A 17,831-nucleotide genomic window follows, 5' to 3' on the forward strand; every position below is an offset into this window, starting at 1 on the left:
TTCTCTTGGATTAGCAAGAAGCAACCAACAGTGGCACTATCTTCGACGGAAGCTGAGTACAAGGCAGCATGCATTGCTGCTTGTGAAGCAGTTTGGCTAAGAAGGATCCTGTAAGACATAGGAGTTCCAATCGAAGATGCGACGGTTCTAAAATGCGACAATCAGAGTTGCATGGCCATCGCAAAGAATCCTGTGTTCCATGCTCGTACAAAGCACATAGAGATCCAGTATCACTACGTACGAGAGCTCATCGAGGATGGAGTCATAGAGCTGGAGTATTGTCCCACAGAGGACAATTGCGCAGACATCTTCACGAAGGCTCTTGGGAGTGATTTATTGTTGCGGCATCTACATCGACTCGGCATTGGTCCGAACACGTAGTTCATCACTGTTTGACACATACTTGCATGAGAATGGCATTAAGTGCCAACTCACGACTGCACATACTGGGGTGAACGATGATCATGTGAGTGCTTTGTTCATGTTCCAGATAGCACTAGAAAGAAATTAGATCCAAAGAGCAGAAAGTGTATCTTCATGGGCTATAGCCAGGAGTCAAAGGCGTACCGGCTATATGATCCAGAGGCAAAGAAGATCGTGGTCAGTCGTGATGTGGTGTTTTGGGAACAGCCACATACAGTGGAGGAGGAGGTATGCCCTTCCACTTTATCATCAGCCGTAAAAGTAACTCACCTTGTGCCCGTATCTAAAGCAGAGTTGCAGAATGAGGAGGAGTACTTCGAGGAACAGACTCCACCAACACCACAACATGCCTTGGCTCCACAAGGTAAGCCACTTCCAAAGTGGGCAAGGCAGCTCTTTGATGAGAAGAATCTGGTTCCAGACTTGGCGGAGTCATCTGCAGATGGACTTCGACGATCAAAGAGGATAGAGGAGCAGAAAAGGGCTTCTGAACACATAGTCAATATGGCCTTGATGGCTGAGATTATGAAAGTTCAAGAGCCTACGAATTTGGATGAGGCAATGGACGATCCAAATTGGAAAGCTGCCATGCAAGAGGAGTATGACAGCATCATGAAGAATCAGACTTGGGACTTGGTTGATCGTCCAGTAAAAAGGAAGATCATTGGTACCAAATGGGTATGGAAGGCCAAGTACAAATCTGATGGATCTTTGGAAAAGTACAAGGCTAGGCTTGTTGCACAAGGATACTCTCAAGTTGAAGGCTTTGATTTTGAGGATTCCTTTGCTCCTACAGCAAGGATGACAACTATTCGGGTGGTACTTGCCTTGGTTGCTCATAAGCAGTGGCCGGTGTTTCAAATGGATGTGAAATCTGCGTTCTTGAATGGACATCTCAAGGAGGAGGTATATGTGTTCCAGCCACCAGGATTTGAGGTGCCCAATTCAGAGAACAAGGTTTGCAGACTAAAGAAGGCATTGTACGGGCTGAAACAGGCCCCAAGGGCATGGTACCAATGGATTGATAGCTTTCTCATATCTATTGGTTTCTCAAAAAGTGCTTCTGATGCTAACCTGTATGTTTGTAAGCAGGATGGCAAGTATGTGGTAATAGTCCTTTACGTGGATGACTTGATCATCAGAGGAGATCATGAGAAGATGCTGCAACAGTTGAGGGAGTGGTTGAGTTCCGAGTTTGAGATGACAGATTTGGGGCTCATGCACTTTTGCCTCGGCATTGAGGTTTAGCAAAAACCTGGCAGGATTTTCATCTCTCAGCAGAGATATGCTCGCGAGATCTTGAAGGCATTCGATATGACCGAGTGTAAGGACGTGGTCTCTCCCATGGAGGTGAATGGTAAGCTCTCAGTGGAGGATGCATCACCACTTGTCGACATCAAGGAGTATAGGAAACTTGTGGGGAGTCTCATTTTTCTGTGCAACACTAGACCTGATATCAGCTTTGCAGTTGGTGTACTTAGTAGGTTCTCAAATCAACCTCGAGAGAACCATTGGAAAGCAGGGATGCATGTGCTAAAGTACGTGAAAGGTACACTGGAGTATGGCATTACCTACAAAGCAGGGAAGACCTTGGCGGGTTACTGTGACTCAGATTGGGCGGGAGATTGTGATTCTAGAAAGTCAGTTTCTGGATATTGTTTCTCACTTGGTTCAGGAGTGTTCTCTTGGATTAGCAAGAAGCAACCAACAGTGGCACTATCTTCGACGGAAGCTGAGTACAAGGCAGCATGCATTGCTGCTTGTGAAGCAGTTTTGGCTAAGGAGGATCCTGCAAGACATAGGAGTTCCAATCAAAGATGCGACGGTTCTAAAATGCGACAATCAGAGTTGCATGGCCATCGCAAAGAATCCTGTGTTCCATGCGCGTACAAAGCACATAGAGATCCAGTATCACTATGTACGAGAGCTCATCGAGGATGGAGTCATAGAGCTGGAGTATTGTCCCACAGAGGACAATTGCACAGACATCTTCACAAAGGCTCTTGGGAGTGATTTATTGTTGCGGCATCTACATCGACTCGGCATTGGGCCGAACACGTAGTTCATCTTCGGGTGAACATTGATGAGGGGGGGTGTTAGAGTTAGCTCAAATGTCCCCACTGTTTGGCTGTTGAGTTGAGGGCTACAAGCAGCTGCTGCTCGCGTAGGTCGATGATCTACAACTATGACTTGGGTCGCTGGGTGTTAGAGATTAATAGTGAATGGACCTTGCTTGTGATAAGGCTAATGCAACACCTTCTCCTTGTTGACTTCCAAGTTAGCACTCACAAAGCTATCCTTCTATGTGGGTTCAGGCCCCTCTATGTCTCCACATTCACTAGCCAATCCCCCCTTGTCATGAACAAGATCTCTCTCCACACTACAAGAATCATCCATCACCTCTAGAATACCTTTAACTGCAACATCCAAAGCTAAGGTCCCCGTGCTACTTATCTGACTAGGCCCCCTGCTTGTGGTCTGCATCTAGATCGAGGTAAACCACTGTAACTTCATTACAATATTTAAATTCTGATTGTTTGCTGATAATATTGGTAAGATGCAAGTCGTACAAGGATGCTATGGTGGAATCTTCAGCTTCAAGTCGATCTTCTATCACACCAGTAGGAAATGATGAATTTATAACCTTATCCTGCTTCGAAAAACCTTGAACCTTGTTTCTCCTTAAAATTATAGAAAGACAAGCACCTCCAATGGTTGTATCTAGCAGAACATTGCCTTCATTCCTTGTTGAGGAATCCTCAACCCCTATGGTGTTCGTCTATGGGCTACTACCATCTGCATGCTTTGCTCCATGCAATGAAACTTCGGTGTCTTGAGGGAAAGTCTTTGTCCTCCGCTCTTCTAGCTTTTTGTTCGTCCATAGAGAAAGAGAAGCTACGTGTGCCCAAGGTGTTTGGTGAGACTCCTCACATAGAAATGTGAAGCACAACAAACTAGAGACAGCAAAAGGATGCAAGAAGGGTGAAAAATGAGAATCCTCTCCTGCACTACTTGCCTCCAAATATACAAAGAGTAAAAACAAAGAAATTACAACAACATAGGGGAACACAAAGGGGAAGGCTTACCTGAGCAGTTCGACAAAGCGGTGAGGTTCTGTGAGAAAAATACACTTCAACGAGTAGTCTAACGGGGAAATTGGGCAGAGGCAACTGCCATGAGAGAGGGGGACAGAGGGAGCCTGCCATGAGAGAGGGGGAGAGCAGGGAGATTGCAAGGGATAGGGATGAAAGATGGGCTTTGAGCACAAGAAAGGTGGAATTGTGCAGGAAATGGGTGTAATTTGGGGAGGGGAAGGCCAAAAGAAGGTTGGAAGAGGAGGGGATGAAGAGCTTTTGCAGACATAGCCATCCAATCAGAGAAGAGCCTTCATGAAAAGAGGTTAGGAATTTTAAAAATAAAAAAATAAAAAAACTAGGAATAATCATAAAATTCCCCTCAACTCAATCCTAAAGCACTGTCTCTAGGAGAGCCAATGCTAACAAAACATAGCATGGCTATAACCTAACATAACATATGTGCATCACATAACTTCATATACACACACAACAAACATCACATAACTTCATACACACAACAAACATGAATTCGGTGTTTGATGACAAACAAACCCTATACTCTTCTAGTTCCTTAGTACATGCTTCCTTTTCCTTGCTCAATCAAACTTTTTATCACGATGTTTATTCACTGCCTAAACAATTGTTTGCCTTAACCTTAGGTTGTGATTGGCTTGAGAAAAATCATGCTATCCTAGATTTTTGAAATCATACTATAGTGGTAAGTGGTAATGTGTCCATACCATGGCAAAGTTGGGGAGCATTTGAGTCTATTGTGTGCTCTCAATTAGCCGAAGTTGTGTCTGTATCAACCCATGTCCAGAAAATACATAACCTTCTAGCCCAATTTTCTAATGTTGTGGCTAACCCATCAATTCCCTCCCAAACAACTGCTCCTATACACCATTCAATCCGAACAGAGGTTGCTTTTCCAATCAAGAGGGCTCGTTGTTGACGTCAATCACCAAAGCAAATTGAGTGCATTAATAAAGCTATTCAAGAGATGCTCCAGAAGAAGGTAATCAGTCAATCTTCCAATCCTTGGGTGATTGAGCCTCATCTTACATAGACATAGGCATACATAGATAGAATATAGAAAGAATCATATATGTATATATGAGATACACAAAAGATATACATATATAGAATTTGAATATAGTGTCTCTCGAACCTAATAAACAATTTAAGTCTTCTTTAATATTAAACATGGTTGATAGTAGATACAAGGCATGTTTTGGAATTCAATTCACAAATTATAATTTAAGATTTATAGACGAGAGATGTAAAAGATATATATCCTACGGTGTGCTTTTGAGTTACAACAAAGAGCAAGAGCCTAATATAACCATTCAAAATCAATTCCACTCAATTTGCAACCAATCGTACATTTCATCCATTGTCTTAGCATTGATGAGTTCATGTTAGTGGCTTGTGTGCAATGCAAAGGGCGGGATGATTTGAGAAGTTCATGTTAGTGGTTTGTGTGCACCATCGGATCAGCACCAAACTTTTCCTGGGTCTTAAAACGGAAAAGTGTAAGGTGCATCGGATGCCAGATGTGACACCAGGGAATAAGAATGCCCATATTTGCATGTGGATGCTATGTATGTGAAGGAAAAATGCACAATGGACATCCACATCCATATATCCCACTGTCGGATCAGCACCAAACTTTGCAAGGGTCTTACAAAAATTGGTTTTAATGTCCTTCCAAAGTATCACGTGGGTCAATGCCATTTGTGCCACCAATAGAAAGAATGTGCATATTCGCATATGGATGCTACGCAATATGAAGGAAAAATGTGCAACAGACACCGACATTCGTATATCCCACCATCGGATCAGCACCAAACTTTGCAAGGGTCTTAAAATAATTTGTTGTAATGTCCTTTCAAAGTGTAAGGTGCATTGGATGCCGGATGTGCCACTAGGGAACAATGGACACTGAGATCCGTATACCACACCATTGGATCAGCACCAAATTTTGCAAGGTTATTAAAACAAGTTTTAATTTCCTTGCAAAGTGTAAGGAGCATTGGATGTCGGATGTGACATTGGGAATAAGAATGCCCATATTTGCATGTGGATGCTATGTATGTGAAGGAAAAATGCACAATGGACATCCGCATCCGTATATCCTGTTGAGAGGAAGAGAAAAAGGAGAGAGACGGACACAAGAGTTGTGTTGAGAGGAAGAGAAAGAGGAGAGAGACCGACACAAGAGTTGCTCCCAAGAAAGTAATTCTATTCATAGATCATAGTCATATATAAAGTTGAGGACTAGGCTGAGTTAGGGCAAGCTATATATAGCTCTAACACCCCCACTCAAACTAGGCCCTCTAGCTATGGATGAAAAAGAACCCTTGGGGAGTATAAGGGAAAAACCTGAGCCACTATATATATCTATGTGAAAATATATATATACAAAGGATGGCCATATGCCAATTTGAATGATACAGTGTAATGCTGGATGATACAGTGCAAATTACATGTGGATAGTACAAGGGCATAAGACAAGCAATTGTCCATAGTACAGTGCAACCTTGAAAAGTGTAAGGTGCATTGGATACCGGATGTGACACTAGGGAACAAGAATGCCCATATTTGCATGTGGATGCTACGTATGTGAAGGAAGCTTGTGCAAAGTATCATTCCCAAAAAATACCATTTTTATGGTTAGAAGCACACCAATGCATGTTTTTCAATGCTCATGCATGATGCATGGTGAAAAACTAGGAAATATCCATTCCAAGCCACGAAAATGACATGAGATGGTCTTGATACTTTGCATAGGCCATGAAATCACATATTTTAAGGCTTTTACAAAGTTTCATGTCCATAAAATACCATTTGCATGGCTACTAGAAGCACATCGATGCATGTTTTTCAACACTCATGCATGATGCATGGTGAAAAACTAGGAAAATTCCATTCCAAGCCATGCAAATGACATCAGATGGCTATGATACTTTGTGCAAACATTAAAATTACTGAGTTTAAGACTTGATCAAAGTATTTTGTGCATCAAATACCATTTTTAGGGCTACAATCACACCGATGCATGTCTTTTATTACTGATGCATGATGCATGGTGAAAAACTAGGAAATATCCATTCCATGCCATGAAAATGACACCAAATGGCCATGATACTTTGCACAAGCCTTGAACTCCCCTATTTTACTACTTGCACAAAGTATGATGCTTATCAAATGTCATTTACATGGCTAGAAGTTGTCAGATGCATGTTTTTCAATGACCATGCATGATGCATGGTGCGAAACTAGGAAATATCCAATCCAATCCATGAAAATGACACTGAATGGCCATGATTATTTGCATAGGACTTGAAATCACCTGGTTTGAGGCTTTTGAAAAATATCATGCACATCTAATACCATATGCATGGCTAGAAGTACAACAATGTATGTTTTAAAGGGTGCAAGGTGTGGTTAAAAAGGAGATATGATAAAAAAAAGTCAACATGCACCCTAAAACAAGGCCTCCCAAGCTACAAGATTTTGTAATCGAATACAAGTCATCATTTATTAAACCTAGTAAGAAACTAGAAGTGAGAGAAGCACTAAAAGTTAAAGGAGATGTAAAAACAAAGGAAAACTTTGTTTTTGTCTCGGTATAGGTGCTAGTATATACCGATGCTAGTAAGAAACTAGAAGTGAGAGAAGCACTAAAAGTTAAAGGAGATGTAAAAACAAAGGAAAACTTTGTTTTTGTCTCGGTATAGGTGCTAGTATATACCGATGCCTATACTAACTCAGATAAACTTTCAAAAAGCAAACCCAAATGCCTCTTTTTTTCACCTCTCTTGTTTGAGATCTTGCTAGCTTTTTGCCTCTTTCTCATGACCTTTCCACCATCTCCCTACCCTCTCTTGCCATCCCTACACCACCCACACCACTGTTGGCCCACTCCATTCCACTCTAATCTTGAAAAAGAAGATTTCTATTTTTGGAACTAAAGAAGTGGATGATATTTTGAGTGGTTTGTGTTCAAATTTCTTCTTCTAGGTAAACTTCCCAACCCTTTCATCTACATTAGAATAATCATTGGAATCTGCATTGTGTGTTTACACGTTTCTTATGTCTTTGTGGTTGCACAAAATTCAAATATGAGATTTTTCTACAGCCCAGGGGAGATGCTGCCAAAATTTTCCAATTACTTGCTTGCTTGATATGATTGCATCTTGTTGCTTGCTTGCTTGCTTGACTTCGTTGCCTTCTTGGTATCTTGATGTCTTGTTTGTGTTCTTTCATTTCTTTTGTTTGTTTTGATTACTTTGTTGTGCCCACCAACCATGAAATTGATGCCTGATCCCCATCAAACTTTGAAAGGCCTATACAAAGTATCATACCCATCGGGAGTGTTGATGATGCAATCATTAAGGATGCTTGTATATTTAAAGAAAATTATGAGATTCAAACCATAGGCTTGAATGTCTCTTGGAAAAATCTTCATGTAATGTCTTTATAATTTTATATTTTATTTTGCTATGTAAAATTTGTATTATTTATTTCTCAATCAACTATTAAATAATATTCGTTATCAAGTAAAATGCGTGTGTTATAAAAGGTAAAAGTTATTCCTGAGAATTTTAGATGATTTCTTCACACTGTGCACTATGAGTATTGATGCACTTAAGGCTTTTGATTAATCTTTCACACTAAGACAATATACAGAAATAATGACAATAATATCAATGTTGTGAATGGTAGTACTGAATCTAATTTGTCAACAATAAGATACTTTGCAACAATTGAATGGTCAACCATTGTGTAATTTTCCTCCTCATATGCATTTTGTGCTGCCCTTTCTTGGTAAGAATGGCACAAAAAATGGTTTCCATTTCTTCATAAGAAATGGTAGTCAAGAGATAGTTTCCATTTTGTGCTGCCATTTCTTTTTAAAAAATGACAGTCAAGAAGTGCTTGCCATTTCTTTGAACAAAGTGGCAGTCAAGAAATGGCTGCCATTTCTTACCAAGAAATGGCAATCAAGAATTTGCTGCCATTTCTTCATGGCAGTCAAGAATTTGTTGCCATTTCCTCATAAGAAATGGCAATTAAGAATTTGCTGCCATTTCTTCGTAAGAAAGGATAGTCAAGAATTGGTTGCCATTTGGTGCTGCCAATTATTGCTAAGAAATGGCAGACAATAAAAGGTTGCCATTTTTTGTTGCCATTTCTTGCAAAGAAATGGCATTTCAAGAACTTGTTGCCATTTCTAACTGTCATTTTTACAAAAAATATGGCAATTTGAGAAGCTGTTGCCATTTCATACATAAGAAATGGAAAAATCGGAAATGGTGTGCCATTTGCTATTGCCATTTCTACCTAGTTTTGTAGTAGTTTTTTTCATACATTGATACATGTTGTCCCTCGTTTACAGGCTCCTGAGGATATTGAGGAGGCAGAAGGCGAGGATACTAAGGAAGAAGGTGATGAAGAAGGCAATGAAGATGGGAGTGAGGACGAGGATGCCTTCGATTAGTCATAGAAGTAGTGCTAGCTATTCATTTTTGTACTTAAAGCCATTGGCTTGGCTTCGTGCTATATGGTTGGCTGTAAGAATTGCATTGCACACTGTAGAAATGGGATTCTTGCAACCACACAGCATACATAGCATTTTGTTCAAGCACACAACATTCTGTTTTTTTTTTTTGAAAATTTTGCAGAGCATTTATATAGACGCGCCTATAGATGCACCAATAGACGTGCCCGTCACTTTTTTTAAAATTCAATTAATGCATCTGTACACGCATCTATGGATGCATTGTGTTGTTTTGTAAGTATCCATTCCTTATCCATTATACCTATATGTATGTTTATTTTTGTAATTCCACAAGAAAATATCCATTATATCTCTTATGTATATATATTTTTTGTAATTTCACAAGAAGATATCTATTATACCTCTTAGGTATGTATATTTTCTGTAATTCCACAAGTTACGTACATATTGCTTAATGAACTCCCCTCTTGATTACATGGGAGGGCCACTATTCATAAACCCCATATAGCAACTTAGAGCAAGCATGCATTTAAAAACCTTCCAGTCTTGCATTTTTATATTTTGTTATGTAATGGATTAACCTCCTCTTGCATGTATAGATTTTTCTATCTTAAAGTTTAGACACATATAAATTACACTAAGTTGCTATTTTATAAATCCCGTGGTATATATAAACAAATATAAGTCCCCCTATGAAAAATAACCCCTACTTGCACCAACATGCTGATTGTGACTACGAATCTCAAACAATAAAATCATCATCCTAAGCACCGGAAATCACATGCTCACAAAGCTTAGCACCCTCATGCTCAACCATTTACAGGCTTATTACAGGCTTATCAACAAGAAACGTCATAAATGTCGAGAAATCCAAGAATGCTCTCATCAGGCTTGGCATTCAAACGTCCATAGCTATGACGACAAATTCAAAGTACAAAAATCACAGCCCAAGGAGTTCTCTGGCTTTGGATCCGAACACTTTGCAGCTGATCTCCTTCCAAATCGTATCGAGGAGCCTCATGATGAGCCAACACTTAGATTATCTTTACCTCGGAATTCATAGCTGTGCTCATTATCGTGCACTCAACCGGTGGCAATTCGATTAAGCTCGTCGACAAAGTAGTACTGCAAACGGCATATAATATGCAGGGGATGACACATCTTCGACGTCGATAAGATCCAAAATCGTGAGATGAAAGGCACGTATCCATTGCAAGAAGCTCATGAAGGTTAGTGCAACGTAGCATCCATCGTGTCATTGCTTAGCAGTTTCGTTGTTGCTCCCACTAGCTGACGGCAAGGATGTATCTCGGACACGAAATTGTTGATCAGTACACCGCTCAATATCTCTTTGCGATTGAACTGTCGATGTCGAAGATATCTTCAACCGGCGGGATCGAGGTTTGTCGACGCTCATCATACTGATCACGGATGGCGCAAATGCATCTCGTACCGTGAAATGGCCCCTCTCAAACAGCTGCGTGTCAATGCTGTCAGGAATGGTTTCGAAGCTGGGGAAGCTGGCTGCCGCTGAATCGATAGCGGCACCTCGTTGGTCGGTATCCTCTTTTTCATCGTTAGCATCATGCATTGTATTTCCTCTTTCATCGTTGGTTGCGTCGACGCCGGTACGTATACTCGCTACCGGTTCGGTTTTTACGTCAAATTTGCAGTCGCTACAATTGTAGTTATAGAACAAAACACGCTGGTGGGGGGACTGAGGAGGTGGATCGAAGCGGCGATCGACGGCCATTTGCTCATTGTAATTGAATGTAAAGGAGAAGCAATGATCATTGGGATTGCGAAATATAGCGACGTGACCAGGGGCAATATTAAAATGAGCGTTGTCATCATCTGATCCGTGTACATGTTGAGCTTGATCTCGAGGGTCCTGATCATCATCTTGCTGCTCTGTGAAGGCACCAGCGTCCTCAACATCTGGGTCCTGCTCGACATTCTCCAACTCCTGTCCTTGGCCTTGCTCGAGAACATCCTCGCGTTCCGTTGGCTCTGGCGCAGTTCCTGTATCCGTTCGAGTAGTGCCCGTTGCCGAGCGCGTTGCAACGCTGTTCGTTCGCCTCTCTTGCGCTTGGGCTGAAACAATCGCTCGTTCTCGTGCTAGCAAGTCTTGCACCCTTCGTCTTATGGGCTCAGGATCCAGATTTTCGGTGTACTTCGCCCTTGCATAGATTTCCGCACGCCTTCGAACTTCCTTCTTCGCTTCCTCATCCAGTGCCCTTACCCGCGCTTTCACCGTGGTTACCCACGCCGCGTCGGCTCTATGATGATCCTCAGGATTGTGCTCTGGGACGTTGAGCTTAATGGGAGCGTCTCCCTCATCCTTCATCAAAGTGGCTCCGAAATCAGCCGCATGAGCAGCATGCATCAAGATTGGGTAAGTGCCCAAGTATAATTTCTGGTTATTCGCGTCAGCCCTCTTGACCTTGATTTCCGCTTGGAAGGAGTGGGTGCGTTTATGGATCATTATCCGCACTCCAGTGTACCTATCCTTACCAAACATTTGCTCGATCCTGCTAAGCGGTTGCGACATGGCTGCTGATGAGAGACGCGTATAATCTGAACGAGGAGTGCCACCCCGACCGGGTAGAGACCGTGATTTTGTAGTATGCTGGCGACCAACGATATCGTTGTGATATGAGAACGATCAATGGATGCTGAGGATGCCAGTGCAACGAAGGGATGCGTCTTATCGGAACCAAAAAACATCTATTTCTTTTGTACCTGTTCTAAACGGTAGAGTACTCATGCAGGAGCTTGAAGGACAAGAGATTAGAAACGTTACCACAAGAGCTTACCAAGTGCGCCACCCTTGCACTTTTGGACTACCACTACCCATGGGAAATGTTTGCAAGTGTCACCCTTGGACTTTTGGACTCCCGGTAGTTGTTCCTAAGGTGCCACCCTTGAAGTACTATCCTTAGACTCTTCAGCTACCAATATCTCTTAGATTACCACCCTCGGACTCAATCTTGGACTACCACTACCTCATGGACTATCACTATCACCCTTAGACCCTTGGACTACCACTACCTCTCTCATTACTAGAGTTGGACTTAGTCTTAGACTCCCACTACCTCATGGATTACCACCCTTGGACTCATGAACTACCACAAGCACTTAGACTACCCTTAGACTCTTAGACTACCATCTACTCTTATACAGGCTCTTGGACTACCACCCTTGGACTACCATAAGCTCTTGGACTATATGCATACACCACATAGGAACACATGCATATGTGTACACAATACATGTATACACACACATGTATACATGCACACAAAAACCCACATATGTGCATTCCCACATGCGCATGCATGTGCACACACACACATGTGCGCGCGTGCACACACACACACACACATGTACACACCACATATACAAGTACATTTGCATGCGTAAATAAAGAATACGATGCATACACAAGCAAAAGTGAAAGATTGATGGAAGAAAAGCCCTGATACAACAATGTTCCCACTAAGGAACATGATCTCAAAGAGAGGAAAAGGTGTATAGGAATGAAAGAGAACGTGGCTTGCAAGAGAGCTTATAATAGCTTAAGGCTAGAATATGCTGGCTTGAAGAAGAAGGCAAGGAAGTGTCTTGGAGACATTGCACTCTTCTTGAGGACACTTGTGTGGAGGCTGAGACAAGCTGGTAGCTCAAACTTTGAGCCCACAGGTGAGTGATACTTTACCCTACTATATCTTGAGAAAAATCTACCTATGGAGAGCCCATAGTCTAGGATAACGTTGCTGCTACTATTTTAATATGCATTATGTTTCGGCTCCTCACCTTGGTAGATATAGATATATGCCAACTCTCATAACATCTGGTATACAATCACATACACACATGCTTATCATTCTATTCCATAGCTTGTAATTAGAGCCAATCCACAGGGAAAAAATTGGTGAACTCGCCCATAACGTTGTACATGCATCACGCTGTTGAAGGTAAGATATAAGCATAGGAAGACCCAAGCATCACACCAAACAACTAATTCATTCTTCTCCATAAAAGCAAGGAAGGCCTTGCTTGCCAACGATTAGTTGGGAACGATTAGTTGGCACTTGTTGATATGGCAGGTGACATGGTGTTGCTAACATGGTAATAGAAGGACTGGCTAGAAGCGCTGGCTAGACTAGTGATGTGGCATAGATGACATGGCATGGGTGGTGATGTGTGTTGATGTGGCACTCTTCTCGAGCCTCATGATGTAGCAACTAGCTAGCATTGCTAATGTGGCAGATATGGCTACCACGTGACAGCCACCAGTAGACCACAAAGGTAACGCTAGAGGATAGGTTTAGATAAGGTGTAGATTCGACAGAATCTTTTAGATTTTGTTGGAATCGTCAAAGATTTTGTTATGCATCGACGGGTGACTGAAGGTTTAGTGCTGCCGGTTTGTTTTCTCTCGTTGGGCTTGTTGTTATTGCGTCGGCAAAATCATCTGTTTATCGATGACATCATTTTGCAAAATGTGTGTGTGTAGGAGTGTTGAGTGCTGCCAATCGTGTGGGCTTGGAGTAGAGCGTTGCGAGAGTAGACGGCTATTGGAGCCGCTCTTTATGCAGGCTGCTCTTTGACGGGATTTCGCTCGGTCTACCACCAAGAGTAGAGCTTTGTGGGTGGTTGGAGTGTGGCATCGTTGTAGCGCTAATGCTGGGTTTGCTTTGTCTACTACGTTGCTACAATGTGTTGTTGTGGCGGCTATTGATGTAGGTTGTTACTCCCGCTCTGGGTTTCTTGGTGTTGCCAAGTTCGGTCTATGTACGCTGTTGCAGCCAAGGCGTGTTTTGGTAGAGGCTATTTGCACTGCTTCTAGCTGGATGTGGAAGTCCCCAGGTCAATTAAGGCAAGGCAAGTCACTTGGAGACTGTTGGCGCTGTAGAGCCACTTAGTAAAGGTCGTTGTGTTGAGCCAAGTACAATCGTCAGTAGTTGCACAACGTTGGAGCTTGTAGAGTAGAGGCTTTTCTTACCTTCAGTCGCTGTAGAGGTTGCCCTTAAGCCTTGTAGATAGTAATAGAAGTCCTTCTCTACAAAGGCGTTGTAGCTGGGATGCGTTGTTGCCTTTGTTTCCAAAGTAGAGCCTCATAGATAGACTCTTTGTTTCATCTCATGAACTCTTCACTCTCTCTCTCTCCCTTAGAGAAAGCAATAATCTTTCTTTTTCCCACTGAACCTCTGTTTCTCAAAAAGGACTTTGAGTATCGATTTCCTCACAAAGAACTTTCAAATCTCTCTCCCTCAGAAGAACAAGAACTTTCAATGAAATCTCCCAAAGAAAAACACTCAAAGAATGAACTCACAATGAATGGAATTATGAAAAGAATAGATGCAATTCTTTTGAACAAACGAAAATTCTCTCAACAAAGAATCCTCACAAAGAACACTCAAGACTCTCAATCTCTCGATAGATCTCCCACACTCTCACACAAGGATGGCGCCTCAACGGATGGCCAAATGATTAATTGTACCCTAGATTTAGTTGAAAATAAATAATATATACAAACCCCTTTAGGGTTGGGCTTAGGGTTTCTAACCCTTTCCTTTTTAGAACTCTTTAGGGTTAGTGCTATGCACATATGATAACATGATCTTCAACATCTCCCCCACCCAAATCAATTGACCATAAAGAAGGGACAACTTGATCTTTAAAAGTGAGCTATTTTTCACAGTTTCTAGGCATGGAAGAGTCTTGAGCAACCACCTGAGAGATGAATACATTCCAAGAAAGAAGTGTGATGATATGGCAACTATCCAAGGGATTGAAAGACGAAGAACCAAGGTCATTTTTTACTGTATGGGTGTCTAGGGCTAGGAACACAAAAATGGAATCTGCAATAAGCAAGGCCATTCCTCAATTGAACTACAAGGTAAATCACCTTGCAAAAGCTGGGCAATGGGTTGAAAAGAGGCACCTTAATGTAAAGAAGCAACCACAGACTGGAAAATAGGAGAATACATCATCTCCTCCGATAAATATGGGTAGTCTAAAGGCATATCACAGTAGGGGCTCCCTTAAACTCGTCCTCTCACAACTTATTTCTTACATCCCTTATGACCTCTCAATGAACTGCCTCTATCGTCCAACAAATTTAAAAATTTGAGAAAGATGCTATAGTATCAGTGACCTGTCTGGCTAATTCATGGCAACAAAACATAGAAAAGTGCAAAAATCAAGCAATATAGAAGGGCAATACCATCCATTCCTTCTAGTACAAAGTACATGGGAGCTACCACCATTTTCTACCAATCGCCCTTGTTGGGATTGATATCATGTGGGTTGCAAATGGGCTTCACATTATACGTATAGCAAGCGAGGGTGCTCCAAAAAGAAAAACGTTTGATTTTTTGTGCTTTATGCGCTCGTCACAATATAATGCACACATTTCGGTGCATGTATCACACAGTTTTTAGCCTCAACATCAAATCCACTTCTTGCACATGTTTAAGCCTCTACATCAACGTATCTGAACTAGCACCTAAAATGAAGAAAAGAAAATGAATTATTTGTTACTTTTTCATCGCTCTATGGTTGGTCTAGATTTAGATAAGAGTGGATTAATTCATCCATAGAGGAGATAACTCCAAAGCAGCTAATCGAAGCCATGCCCAAAAATTCCCAAATAGTTTCTAATCAGAGCCAGTTCCTATGCTCACATGCGGTTTCATATCATCACATGTCCTAAAACCCGATCTTCCATAGTTTAATGAGCAGACTTCAGAGCTTTTAGAAGCATTGACCAATTACTCAGTGTATTGCACATCATATCATTTTTGCACTCACATGCCACCATTGTAAAGCCTATTGGCTATTTTTTTGGCATTGTGTACTTTATTTGGGCCTTGTAAAGCCTCTTGGCTATTCTTGGCATAATTTGCCACACGAGCCTTGTAATAGATTGATTATATATTATAGTTCTATCTTCATCGACAGTTTAGATTACAATTGATACGGATGGTGTTTCGTAGTTGACTCAGACAGTGTTTTCACAGGTACTTTGAGGACTAGCTTGCACCATGTCTATCACTAACATACCTCAATTTGGAGGCATCTACTAAGTTGGACAACTCAAATTATGGCACACGGAGATACCAAATGAAGACCATTCTTATACTTCAAGACAAATGGAAGTATATTAATGGGTCTACACCTAGACCATCAGACAGTCCAGTAGCAACTCCCACCTATGCCGTAACATAACAGAAGATTCTACACCTATACCAACAGTATCCATAATAGTAGTAGATCTTGCCATTTCCCAAGCACAAGAAGAATGGGATGAGAAAGACAAATATGCATATCATTTGATCAAACAGAATGTGCAAGATGTCATGCTTGGACAACTCAACATAGTGAAGACATGTTAAGAAGCATGGGATATGTTCATAGCTCTTTATGAGTCTAAGAATGCATCCAGGATTATCTCACCTAGATCAACCAGAGTTTCCACAATGGCAATGAAACTAGTCATGCTTATGCACTCAGAATCAAGGATTATAACAATCAAGAGTCACATCAGTAGGAGAGACTATGAATCCTGCCGAAATGGTTCAAGTCATCCTGAATAGACTAGGAGAGGGTTATGAGAACGTAGCCCAGAGTATTGCCATTCAACGGCAAATTCCAACACTAGAAGAGTTACTGTGCGTGAAGAACTCCAGACTCATGCTATTCATGCGTACAAAGGTCATTCCAATGATCAAGCATTCATAGCATCAAACAGAGGTAAAAGCAGAGGTAGAGCATCTCAGAGAAGTTGTCATCAACATCAACAACATCATCCGCAACAGCATCAACATCAATATCCAAGAGAAAATCACTCCAACAAAGGAAGATTTCAAGGAAGAGGGAATGCATCCACCAATGTGTCAAACATTCAATGCAACTACTATCAGAAGTTTGGACACTATGAAAGAGATTTCCGCAAGAAGTAGTACCGACCAAGGAGGTGAATCTAGCAAAACAAAAATCAAGGGAGTTTCCACGGAAGAGGAAATCACCATGGTGGACTTCAAGTCATAGTCAATTATGCCAATAAACCTTAGAATATTTATCTCGCAAAGTGAGGATATGCAAAAGACTGATATATTGTATCTTGACATTGATTACAATTCAAAAGGAGAATGTAGTTATCAAGTTGATCAAGTAGACCAAGATCCTTGGTACATCGACAGTGGTGCATCATCTCATATGATAAAGCATCATGGATGGTTCGCAGAGATGAAACAATTAGAAGGACCGAAGAATGTTATTACACTATAGATAACACACCGAATCTAGCTCAAGGGAAAGGCATTGTCCCTATGATCAATTTCACTAATACGAAAGGATTGGTGAAAGATGTACTCTATGCTCCAAAGGAGCAACAACAACCTCTCGTCAGTTGGGCAAATGACAAAACACAACTATCGAGTCATCTTCGATGGGGATGAATGCACAATCAGAGTTAAATCCAGAGGATACCATCTAGTAGGAAAAGCAATCAAAGAAGAACGCTTATTTAGTTCCAGATTTGCATGCCATGTTAACTCAATAGCAACCGATGCCACTTTCCACAGTATGGCACAAAAGATATGGACATGTCAAGTTCAAAAGCTTAATGCAGCTAAGAAACCACAATATGGCAATTGGAATTTTAAAACTTCAGTTTCTTGGAAAATTTTGCAAAGCATGTTGCCTTAGTAAACAAAAGAGACCCAATTTTGGTTAAAGCACCTCTCGAGCATGAGGTATTCTTGATTTTAGATGTATAGATGTGTGGGGTTATGCAC

This window comes from Dipteris shenzhenensis, chromosome 26 (genome assembly GCF_047967505.1).
Source record: "Dipteris shenzhenensis isolate YYH24624 ecotype China chromosome 26, Dip_SZ_1.0, whole genome shotgun sequence".
Lineage (NCBI taxonomy): Eukaryota > Viridiplantae > Streptophyta > Polypodiopsida > Gleicheniales > Dipteridaceae > Dipteris > Dipteris shenzhenensis.